Source organism: Myotis nattereri (genome assembly GCF_964212035.1).
Source record: "Myotis nattereri genome assembly, chromosome: 2".
Taxonomy (NCBI): domain Eukaryota; kingdom Metazoa; phylum Chordata; class Mammalia; order Chiroptera; family Vespertilionidae; genus Myotis; species Myotis nattereri.
Window position 1 is genome coordinate 9,588,364 of NC_138076.1, and position 12,188 is coordinate 9,600,551.

At 45.3% G+C, this 12,188-nt stretch overlaps 1 protein-coding gene across 1 annotated transcript in view; it reads left to right on the forward strand.

Moving 5' to 3' along the window:
* Window positions 1-12,188, forward strand: part of LOC308512628 (coagulation factor XI-like) — a gene marked incomplete at both ends in the record, with an annotated part of 328,656 nt that overhangs the window by 134,385 nt on the left and 182,083 nt on the right.

The following is a 12,188-nucleotide window of genomic DNA, read 5'->3' on the forward strand; positions in this document are numbered from 1 at the left end:
CCAGTACTATGTTGAACAGGAGTGGTGAAAGTAGGCATCTCTGTCTTGTTCCTGTTCTAAAGGAAAGTGGTTTTAGTTTTTGCCCATTGAGTATGATGTTGGCTGTAGGTTTGTCATATAAGGCTTTTATTATGTTGAGGTTTGACCCCTCTATTCCCATTTTGCTGTGTGTTTTTATCAGAAAAGGGTGTTGGACTTTGTCAAATGCCTTTTCTGCATCAATCAATATGATTATGTGATTTTTGTCTCTCAATTTGTTTATGTGATGTATCACGTTTATTGATTTGCAGATATTGTACCAGCCTTGCATTCCTGGAATAAATCCCACTTGGTCATGGTGTATGGTCTTTCTAATGTAATGCTGGATCTGGTTTGCTAGAATTTTGTTGAGGATTTTAGCATCTATGTTCATGAGGGATATTGGCCTGTAATTCTCTTTCTTTGTGGTGTCTTTATCTGGTTTTGGGATTAGGGTAATGCTTGCTTCATGGAAAGAGCTTGGAAGTGTGCCTTCCTCTTGAATTTTTTGGAATAGTCTGAGAAGGATTGGCTTTAGTTCTTCTTGGAATGTTTGGTAAAACTCCCCATGTGAAGCCATCTGGTCCAGGGCTTTTGTTTGCTGGGAGCTTTTTGATTACTGTTTCAATTTCATCAGTAGTTATTGGCCTATTCAGGTTTTTTGATTCTTCCTGATTGAGTTTTGGAAGCTTATATTTTTCTAGGAATGTGTCCATGTCGTCGAGGTTGTCCAGTTTGTTGGAACAGAGTTGTTCGTAGTATTTTTTGACAATCCTTTGTATGTCAGTAGGGTCAGTTGTTACTTCACCTCTTTCATTTCTGATTTTGTTTATTTGGTTCCTCTCTCTTTGTTTCTAATCCTTTCAAAGAACCAGCTCTTGGTTTCATTGATCTTTTGTATTGTTTTTTTGGTCTCTATGTTGTTTATTTCTGCTCTGATCTTTATTATTTCCTTCCTGCTGGATACTGTGGGCTTTTCTTGTGGCTCTCTGTCTAACTCTTTGAGTTGTAGGGCTAGATCATTTATTGCCAGTTTTTCTTGTTTTTTGAGGTAGGCCTGTAGAGCTATGAACTTCCCTCTCAGGACTGCTTTCATTGTGTCCCATAGATTTTGGATTGTTGTGTTTTCATTGTCATTTATTTCCAGGATGCTTTTTATTTCTTTTTTGATCTCTCTGGTAACCCAGTCATTGCTTAGTAGCATGCTATTTAGCTTCCAAGAGTTTGATTTTTTTTCAATGTTTTTATTGTAGTTGATTTCTAATTTTATGCCATTGTGATCTGAGAAGATGCTTGTTATGATTTCTATTCTCTTGAATTTGAAGAGACTTTGCCTGTGTCCTAATATATGGTCTATCTTTGAAAATGTCCCATGTGCCCTAACCGATTTGGCTCAGTGGGTAGAGCGTCGGCCTGTGGACTCAAGGGTCCCAGGTTTGATTCTGGTCAAGGGCATGTACCTTGGTTGCGAGCTCATTCCCAGTGGGGGGTGTGCAGGAGGCAGCTGGCCGATGTTTCTCTCTCATTGATGTTTCTAACTTCTCTATCCCTCTCCCTTCCTCTCTGTAAAAAATCAATAAAATATATTTTAAAAAAGAAAATGTCCCATATGCACTGGAGAAGAATGTATATTCTGTAGCTTTGGGGTGAAATATTTTGAAGATGTCAATTAAGTCCATCTGATCTAGTGAGTCATTTAGGATTGCTGTTTCTTTGCTGATTTTTTGTTTAGAGGATTTATCCAGTGGTGTCAGTGGGGTATTAAAGTCCCCTACTATGACTGTATTGCTATCGATCTCTCCCTTGATATCTTCCAGAAGTTGTTTTATGTATTTGGGTGCTCCTGTATTGGGTGCATATATGTTTACCAGAGTTATATCTTCTTTTGAAATCTGTGTTTTTTACCCATCAATCTACCTGGGTTGATTGTCAGCAGCTGCTGCAAACCCTTTTCACTTCAGAAGAGAGAGAGAAGGTCAAGGCGGAAGGGAGGAAATTTGTACTGGGTCCGGATGGACAGTCTTCATCTGACCAAGACAGATTAGAGGCTGTGTTTCCCTCCAGGTGACCAGACTGGAACCCCAATAGTGACAGGGGAGGGGAGGCTCTAGATCGGTATTGCCAGACTCTATTGGGGGGCATCCGAGCTGCTGCTCAGAGACCCACAAACCTCTCTAAGGTGAGAGAGACAGTCCAGGGGCCTAACGAGAGCCCAGCAGCTTTCCTTCAGAGGCTGTGCGAGGCCTATCGGGTGTATACCTCATTGACCCTGATGCCCCAGAAAATCGGAGGGCTGTCAATGTTGCATTTGTTTCCCAGTTGGCCCCAGATATTAGGAAAAAATTGCAGAAGTTAGAGGGCTTTGAGGGGAAATCAATCTCTGAGTTGGTTGAGGTGGCCCAGAAGGTTTTTAACAATCGGGAGGACCCGACGGCAGGTTTCAATGCCCGGATGGCAAAGGTCCTCCTGGCCATAAATGAGGATAAAGGCCCAAGGGGCCGGAGAGACAACAAGGACAAAAGAAAGCCTCGCGGGAAAAAAGAGTCCGACCCCGGCTTGGGAAGAATCAGTGTGCATTTTGCAGAAAGGAAGGACATTGGAAAAGGGAGTGCCCTGAAGGTGCGGGGGAACCGACTCCCGTGTTGGTAGAGGAGGTGGATTAGGGTTTTCAGGGCTCAGCTGGCCCCTGAGAGCTCAGGATAACTCTGAGAGTGGGGGGACAAAAGGTGGACTTCCTTGTGGACACGGGAGCCACCTTCTCTGTCCTGCAACCGCCAGTGGGTCCGGTCTCTAAGACCAAAATCCCCATCAAAGGGGCGACTGGAAAAGTGAAATCCTACCCATGGACTGAAGGTCGGGTCAGCGACCTAGGAAACGGTTCAGTTACTCACTCATTTCTAGTAATGCCAGAGTGCCCTTACCCTCTGCTAGGCTGGGATTTACTGAGTAAATTACGGGCCACAATCTCCTTTGAAGGGCCAGGGTCAGAGGTCAAGTTACAAGACCCAGGGACTACAGGGATATATCTCCTCACACTGCCCTTACAGGAGGAATTTTTACTACATGAGGAGGAGCCAGGGGAAGTCTCAGCAGATGCCTATCTCCAACAACTAAGACAGGCTATCCCGGGAGTTTGGGCAGAGGACAATCTGCCAGGGTTAGCTAAACACCGGCCTCCAATTGTGGTCCAGCTGACCAGCAGTGCCACCCCAGTCAGAGTCCGGCAATATCCAATGAGTCAGAAAGCGAGAGTGGGAATCGCCAAGCACATTAAGAGGCTGAAAGAAGCTGGAATCTTGATTCCTTGCCAATCTGCTTGGAACACTCCCCTGTTGCCAGTACAGAAACCAGGGACTGAGGATTTCAGGCCGATACAGGACTTAAGGGAAGTAAACAAGAGGGTTGAGACTATCCATCCCACAGTTCCAAACCCTTACACTCTTCTCAGCCTCCTCAAGCCAGAACACCGGTTCTATACTGTTTTAGACCGAAAGGATGCCTTCTTCTCCCTTCCCCTGGCAAAGCAGAGACAACCTATCTTCGCCTTCGAGTGGGTGGACCCAACAGAGGGAGAGTCTGGACAGTTAACTCGGACTAGGTTGCCACAAGGGTTTAAGAACTCACCCACTCTGTTCGATGAGGCCCTAAACCAAGACCTCCGGGAGTTCCACCAGGACCATCCACGGGTGACTCTGCTCCAATATGTAGACGATCTCCTACTGGCTACGGAGGAGGAACAGGACTGTAGACAGGCCACTGGAGAGTTGCTGACCACCCTAGATCAATTGGGGTATCGGGTCTCAGCCAAGAAAGCTCAGCTATGCACTACCCGAGTAACGTATTTGGGTTACAACATAGAAGAGGGTAGGCGAACTTTATCCATTAGCAGAGTAAAGGCCATCTTGTCAATCCCCAGGCCCACAACCAAAAGGCAAGTCCGGGAGTTCCTCGGGGCAGTGGGATATTGCAGACTATGGATACTAGGTTTTGCAGAAATTGCAAAACCACTATACAGTGGGGCCTTGACTTATGAGTGTCCTGACTAATGAGTTTTTTGAGATATCAGCTGTATCTCCGCAGATTTTTTGCATTGAGTTGACAGAGTAATTTGAGTTAACAAGCTCCTTAATGAGCTCCTTAACGAGCTCGGTCTCGGAGCAAATTAAACTCGTAAGTCAAGGCCCCACTGTACTCTGCAACAGAGGGAAAGGAGCCCGCCCTGGTCTGGATGGAAAAGGAGGAAGAAGCTTATAAGAAACTGAAAGAGGCCCTGGTAAGCGCCCCGGCACTCGCCCTGCCAGACTTAACCAAACCCTCCCAGCTATATGTAGCTGAGAACAAAGGGGTGGCAAAGGGGTCCTCACACAGCCCCTGGGACCGTGGAAGCGCCCCGTAGCTTATCTCTCTAAGAGACTTGACCCGGTGGCCTCGGGATGGCCCAACTGCTTGAGAGCCATTGCAGCCACCGCCCTGTTGGTAAAGAAGCCTCAAAGCTAACCTTTGACCAAAATCCCCAAGTGGTTGCCCCACATGCAGTTGAGACCTTGTTAAGGAGCCCCCCGGAGAGATGGATGTCCAACGCCCGCATTACCCAGTACCAGATGTTACTGCTAGACCCACCACGAGTCAGCTTCCTGAAAACAGCTGCCTTAAACCCGGCCACACTCCTCCCTGACGAGGAGGCAGCGGCTCCTTTACATGACTGTGAGGAGACACTGACTGCCCTTACCTCCCTCCGCGAGGACCTTGTGGACCAGCCCCTGCAGAACCCGGATGAGACCCTCTACACGGACGGGAGCAGCTTCGTAGAGGAAGGTACCCAGTATGTGGGGGCAGCAGTGGTAACACAGGAGGAGGGTCTCTGGGCACAAGCCTTAGGACAAGGCATCTCAGTCCAAAGGGCAGAACTCATAGCACTCAGGCCCTCCAGTGGGGAAAGGGAAAAAGAGTGAACATTTACATGGACTGTCAGTATGCTTTCGCCACTGTACATGTGCATGGGGCCCTCTATCAGGAAAGGGGTCTCTTGACCTCAGGAGGAAAGGACATTAAAAACGCTCCTGAGATACTTAACCTCCTAGCAGCCATATGGGGGCCAAAAGAAGTGGCAGTAATTCATTGCCGAGGGCACCAGAAGGGTAATAGTCCCGAAGCACAGGGAAATCGGTTTGCAGACCAAACCACCAAGGAAGTGGCTAGAAGACCAGTAGGGCCCCTAGAAGTTCTCGTAGCGCTGCCAGCACGAAGGCTTCCGGAGAAGCCTACTTATCTGCTGGAGGAGCAGAGGCTAGCTGAGAAGCTAGGAGCCCAGGAAGGAGAAGGTGGATGGCTAATTCTACCAGATGGGAGGCCTATAGTGCCAGAAGCCCTGGGGCGGACCATCGTTTCCCAGACCCACCAGAGTACCCAGCTGGGAGGAACAAAGCTATCAGAACTACTAGGAAGAGAATTTTACATCCCAAGGCTCCAGAAAATATCCCAAGACTTGGCTAGAAGATGCTAAGTGTGTGCCCAGGTAAACCAAGGGCCCCCTGTTGTGGCCGCACTGGGGCAGCGATTCCAAGGTCAGAACTCTGGAGAACACTGGGAAGTGGACTTCACCGAGATACCAGGAGGACAAGGAGGGTATAAATCAGCTGTGGGCAAACTACGGCCCGCGGGCTGGATCTGGCCCGTTTGAAATGAATAAAACTAAATAAAAAAAGACCGTACCCTTTTATGTAATGATGTTTACTTTGAATTTATATTAGTTCACACAAACACTCCATCCATGCTTTTGTTCCGGCCCTCCGGTCCAGTTTAAGAACCCATTGTGGCCCTCAAGTCAAAAAGTTTGCCCAACCCTGGTATAAATACTTGCTGGTTTTCTTTGATACCTTCTTTGGCTGGCCTGAGGCATACCCAACCAAGGCAGAGACAGCACAGGTAGTAGTTAGGAAACTCCTCACTGAAATTGTCCCCCGGTTTGGCCTACCACTATACATGGGGTCCGACAATAGCCCGGCGTTTATCGCCAAAGTTACACAATCCATAGTTAAGGCCCTGAGGATTACCTGGAAATTGCATTGTGTTTATAGACCACAGAGTTCTGGACAGGTAGAGAGAATGAATCAGACCTTAAAGGAAACCTTAACTAAGTTAAAATTAGAGACTGGCGAAAACTGGGTAAGTCTCCTTCCTTTTGCTCTCCTCAGAGCTAGGTGCACCCAGTATGTAAAAGGACTCACCCCTTTTGAAATTATGTTTGGCAGGCCGCCACCTTCTTCCCTGCCTACGGGAGGAAGATCTTGCCCGGCTGTCGGCCCAAAATTTGCTTAAGTCCTTACAGGCTTTGCAGAGCAGCGCCACGTCAGCACAACGGGTAGTGAGAGCCGTACGGGAGGAGGATGCGCCAAGATCCAGTCCAACGCAGCCTGCCTTTCTCCGGTGATCTCATCTGGGTGAAGCGCCACGACCCTGGCAGCCTGGAACCTAGATGGGATGGACCGTTACTAGGAGCAGTCTGGGAGCCTAAGGAAATAGCCGTCATTCATTGCAAAGTTCCCCAGAAAAGGAAAGACTCAGTGTCAGAAGGAAACTAGCGTGCTGACGCTGCAGCCAAGCTGGCCGCTAAAGAACGAGCAGCACCAGCATGGATCATGTTGGCCCCTGAATTACCTGAACCCCCAAAATACACTCCTCAGGAAGAGAAACGGGCCCAGAAAGGAGGGGCCAAGAGAACAATGGAAGGCTGCTGGATACTCCCCGATCATAGGGTCTATGTCCCAGAACAGTTAGCCCATAAGGTAGTCCTCCAGCAGCATGAACTCACTCAGTTAGGAAAGGCTGCCCTAGAAGCTTTGTGAGGCAGGTGCTACCTAATTGCCCGTCTATCCTCCGTGTGTGCCTCCGTCTCTCAGCGTTGCCTCCTCTGTGCTCAGAACAATGCTAAACAGGGTCCTGTGGGACCAATAGGAGTTCAGCACTGTGGGCAAGCTCCTTTTGAGGACTTAGAAGTAGATTTTACAGAAATAGGGCCTGGCAGAGGGAATAAATACCTGCTAGTCTTTGTTTGCACCTTTTCAGGTTGGGTCGAGGCATATCCCACTCGCACTGAAAAGGTGAGAGAAGTCACTAAGGCATTGCTGAAGGATATAACTCCACGGTATGGAATGCCTCTGACCATAGCATCTGATAATGGCCCAACCTTTGTAGCAGAAATAGTACAATAGGTAGCCAAGGCTTTAGGAATTAAATGGAATCTACATATAGCCTACAGGCCTCAGAGTTGAGGGAAAGTGGAGCGCATGAACTGGACTCTAAAGCAAGCTATGGCTAAGCTATGCCAAGAGACAACCTTACCCTGGACAGATATCTTGCCTCTTGTACTCCTGCAGGTACGCTGTGCCCCAAGGGCCAGGGTAGGTTTCTCTCCCTTTGAAATTGTATATGGTAGACCCCCTCCCATAATTCGGCCAAAGGGAGATTTGGGGGAAATAGAAAACTTAGAAATCCAGAAACAACTACAAGGACTTGGAAAAACTTGTCTTTGAGGTCCACACGTGAGTTATTGACCAACTACCCATCTCTCTAGGAACAGCTGTACATCCTTATAAACCTGGAGACCAGGTTTGGGTAAAGGAATTGAAAAAGGAACCCCTCAAGCCTACCTGGAAGGGACCCTATCCAGTCATATTAATCATCCCCACTGCTCTTAAGGTTGCAGGACTGAACACCTGGATCCACCACTCCCGTGTGAAGGCAGCCCACCAGCCGAGTGACATCCAGTCTGAGTGGAAGGTGACCTCTGACCAGAAACACCCCCTGCGGATCACCCTCAAGAAGACAGCAGTCCTGGCCAAGCAACCTGCTCCAAGGAATTCAGATAACACCCTGCTGAATTCTCCCTAACACTAATCTTTCTTTCTTATCTTCTCCTAACGTAACATGCTCTAGTATTTCTGGATAATCACTGGTTTTATCTAAATAATTCTTATTTTTTCTTTTTATAAGTGCCAGCAGAATCCGAGACTAGTACCAGGAGGAGAACTCATTTGCTCTTGCTGGAACACAGAAGCACCATAAAATTACTGCTCTCCACACAACAAGGAAACAAAGGCCTTATCATAAATTGTTGGATTACACCTTGTCATGCCATCCTTTGCTCCTTGCTTAGAAAATCTCTACCCAAATATGCTGGACCAGGTAGTCCACGAGAAAACCCAATCAAGCCAGATTTTTGTTAGCTATACTTATCAGCCTGAGGCATGTTACGACTCTACTAACAAATGCAAGTGTGTGTGTGTGTGTGTGTGGGGGGGGGGGGGGTTGTATTGGATAGGGCCTGTCACGGCCAATGTGCAGCTAACTAATGCTGCTCCTACTTGTTTCAGCAGCACGCAGGGCCAACATCCAACAGGTAACCTCCCAGATGAACTGTGCAACTCTACCCCCAAGGCTGAAAACACCACCTACTCCTGCTGTCCCCTGCAGGAACATTCTACGTGTGTGGGACCACTGCTTACCTCTGCCTGCCTGAAACCAGAAGAACTCCCTACAAAACCCTCTGAGAGGAAGAAGCAGGATGCTAACCCCTTGGTCATTGTTCCTTTCCAGCAGGAAGTAGCTAAGAGCGGTCATTACCCCTGTTCACCATAATATCCCGTGGTCTTGCTCCACAAGGCTAAAAGAAACTTGTGGGACAAGGGTGGGGAATGAGGAGGACACTGGTCTTGCAAGGTGTGTCAGGCCATAAAAACTGTGAATAATGCACTGCCCTGGGGGGGGAGGGGGGGAGGAAGGTCGTTATCACTGGCCCCAGGACAGATCATCGGATATGGCCTGGGGACCCCTAATACCCGGGGGCCTTCCTGTAAGCCCACAAAAGGGAGCAGAGCCATATCTGCAAGCAAAGACCCCAGAAGGTTATAAAAAGTGAAGCCCTCCGCGTGTTTCTTCACTCTGATTTGGAAATTATTCCCAAAGTCCACTAGTGTTAATAAGCGGGGTCCCTCCCTTTCTCTACGAAGCGTGCTTGGTATTTCTTTGGTCTTCTGCAACACAAGGGCTGAGCAGGGCATTTGAGAACATGATATTGTGAACATCATACATTCATAGGGTTGCTAATGGCTTGTAACACACACACACACACACACATACACACAAGCATATCATGAGGTGCTAGAAATACATTTAGATCTTCTAGATATAGTCCAAGAATCTCTTTATTTGTGTGACAGGTCAGTAGTTTGTCCAGAAACATGTTCCACAGTTGTCTGTGACAATGAACAGACCATCAATTCAGTAGTCCATCATCTGCATAGATTTCTAGATGATAAATCCCTGGGTACCCAGTGAATGCTTGGGGCTTTTGCTGATTCCCATGTAGTCCTAAGAGACTGAACTCTCTCCTTTCTATTAAGCAAAATATGTTGGTCTTTCCACTTATTTTTCAGAGTCAGGGAAACTCAAGATCAGTCTATAATAACTGCACAGGGATCATTTTGTTAGGGAATTGGAGTGATACTGAGGACATTAACTCAAACGTGCTATTTCTTTTATTATTATAAAGCAGTCACCCACTAATTTATCTATTAAAGTAATATATATTTCAAACTGACATCAATTCTTAGAAAAAAATGTAGCACCCATCTCTAAAATGTAGTTTATTATCAGTATCTACCTCATTCAAGCAAGAGCATGATAGGTAATAGGGACACAGCAGATATTTGATCATCTTATTTAAAAAAAAAATAAAGTCAGCATCTTCATGTTGATACTGCAGACCATGACATACTTTTTCCATTCCAACTCAGTCTGACAGTTTAAGTGAGTTTCCAATTAAAATTTGAAAAAGAAATTATTCTGGGGACAAATGAAGATTTTTAGCCAAAAGGTAACACAAAGCAATGCTTTGCTTTAAATTTAATTTCATGTCTAGTGTAGGGTCACTACATTTTTTTAAAGGCAAGTTTTAAATGTAAGTGCATGAAATTGAGAAATACTACCAATTTCCAAGAATAAAACTTTAATTATCCAAAATCATCTGGGGACGAATTTTCTACTTATATCTACTTTCTAGATAACAAAGTTTACCATATCTTGGGAATCATTTTCAACTGCATCATATACGTCCTTGACTTTTTCTCAGCAACATACGGACTGTCTGGTCTGCGCTGAGGGTCTTTGGGATGGTAAAGTGCGTAGAGCTGTTGAGCCTGCCCTGAATGCCCTAGCCCAGTGGTTGGCAAACTGCTTCTCGCGAGCCACATGCGGCTCTTTGGCCCCTTGAGTGTGGCTCTTCCACAAAATACCACGTGCGGGCGCGCCATACAGTGCGATTGAAACTTCGTGGCCCATGCGCAGAAGTCGGTATTTTGTGGAAGAGCCACACACAAGGGACCAAAGAGCCACATGTGGCTCGCGAGCCGCAGTTTGCCGACCACTGCCCTAGCCCATAATACTTGCCCAATGACTTTGTTGGGTCACCTCTTCCTTTAATATCCATTAAAGAATACATATTCCATTCTCTTAGTTTGTTGCTTCCACCTGCGACTGCCTTGAGAAAAGTAAAGAAACAATCTCTGTCCATGCACCAGAAGGTCACAAGTTCAATTCCCAGTCAGGGCACTTATCTAAGTGTCAGTTTAATCTCCAGTCGGGAGGTGAATGGGAAACAATGGATCAAGGTACCAGTGTCACATCACATCAATATTTCTCTCTCACCATTCTTCCCACTCTAAAATCAATTTAGAAACAGAAACAATCTTATTAAAATTATTTATTAAAATAAGTTTTATAAAGTCGTTGAGTGAAGGAGTATATTGTCGATGGAATTCAAATTCAGGGAATTTGTGTCAGTTATCAGCTTGACAGGTATGTTCTGGAGGATTGAATTTCCCAGTAGGTTAACCCTAAACTAAGTGCTGGATTACTGGACATGTGCGGCTTCTCTTCTCATTAATGATGGGAGAATTATAGAAGATCTGTGTCCTAATGATACACTCAGTTATAGACCTGAGTTCCATAAAGCAATAGCATATTGTATTAGAGATTTAGAGTTTAGCCTCTATCTATTTCCAGCTCTGTCACTCCCTAGTGGTATGACTTTGGATAGAAACTTACCTCTGATTGATCTTATCCCCTTGGAATGAAAAGGAGTATAACCTGATAAGGTCTAAGGTGCTTCCAGCTCCAAAAGCCATTATGAGGGACTGGAGATGACCAAGAGGAATCTCTGCCGGTAATATAGGGTGTCCCAAAATTCATGCAAGATTTGAATTTTGCGTGAGCATTAACAACAACAACAACAACAAAAAAAATAAAAGCCTTATTTTACTTGGTTTATTGAATCAGATTCTAATATCTGTCGCCCTTTGATTTCAATCCCTTCAATTTGATAAGCATTACCAAGTACCAATTATGGCCCAGGAGTAGGGACAATGAAGACCAATGAAGACCACGGCTTTGCGTATGTGCCAGCAAAGCCGTGGAGGCCATTTACCCGATGTGCTATTCCATACATAACCCTATACTGTATACTTTATGAATCAATAGAAAATTTACAATTTTTAATTACAAACCTGTGTCTTCTATCAAAATTACTTCTTGCATGAATTTTGGGATACCCTATATATGATGTATAAAGGTAATTGTGATGTTATATAGAATGAAGTGAAATGAAGGCCATAAATACACGATTAAAGGGAAATAGGAACAGAACTTATGTGTCAACTTATAAATGACCTGCTCTCCTTGATAAAATCTGAAAAATATCATCATCATAATTATTCTCATAACTGATGCCACTGATATAATTTTTAAAACCTAAGCTCAAGCCTAAGTATTTAATTACCCTTTTCAAATTAAATGTATATGTATATATGTATATTTGTGTTCAACAAGAATACCTTAAAAAATTCTGGAACTTCAATTAACTTATATCCTTTGGGTCTGTCAACTGAAATTGAATTGGGCTATGGATCCTTCTGTTGAGAAATGTATATGTTTATTTGGGTACGGACATCAGTTAACTCACCTTTTGGGCTCATGACCAAGGGTAAGATAATGGTGGTGATGAAAATATAAAAACTCTTCCTTTAGTAGACTTGACCCCAAGGTAAGTGGGGTAAGAAAAAAATAGGTGTAGGGATTAAGAGTATTAAACTCATGATCTACACATTGTAAATGCA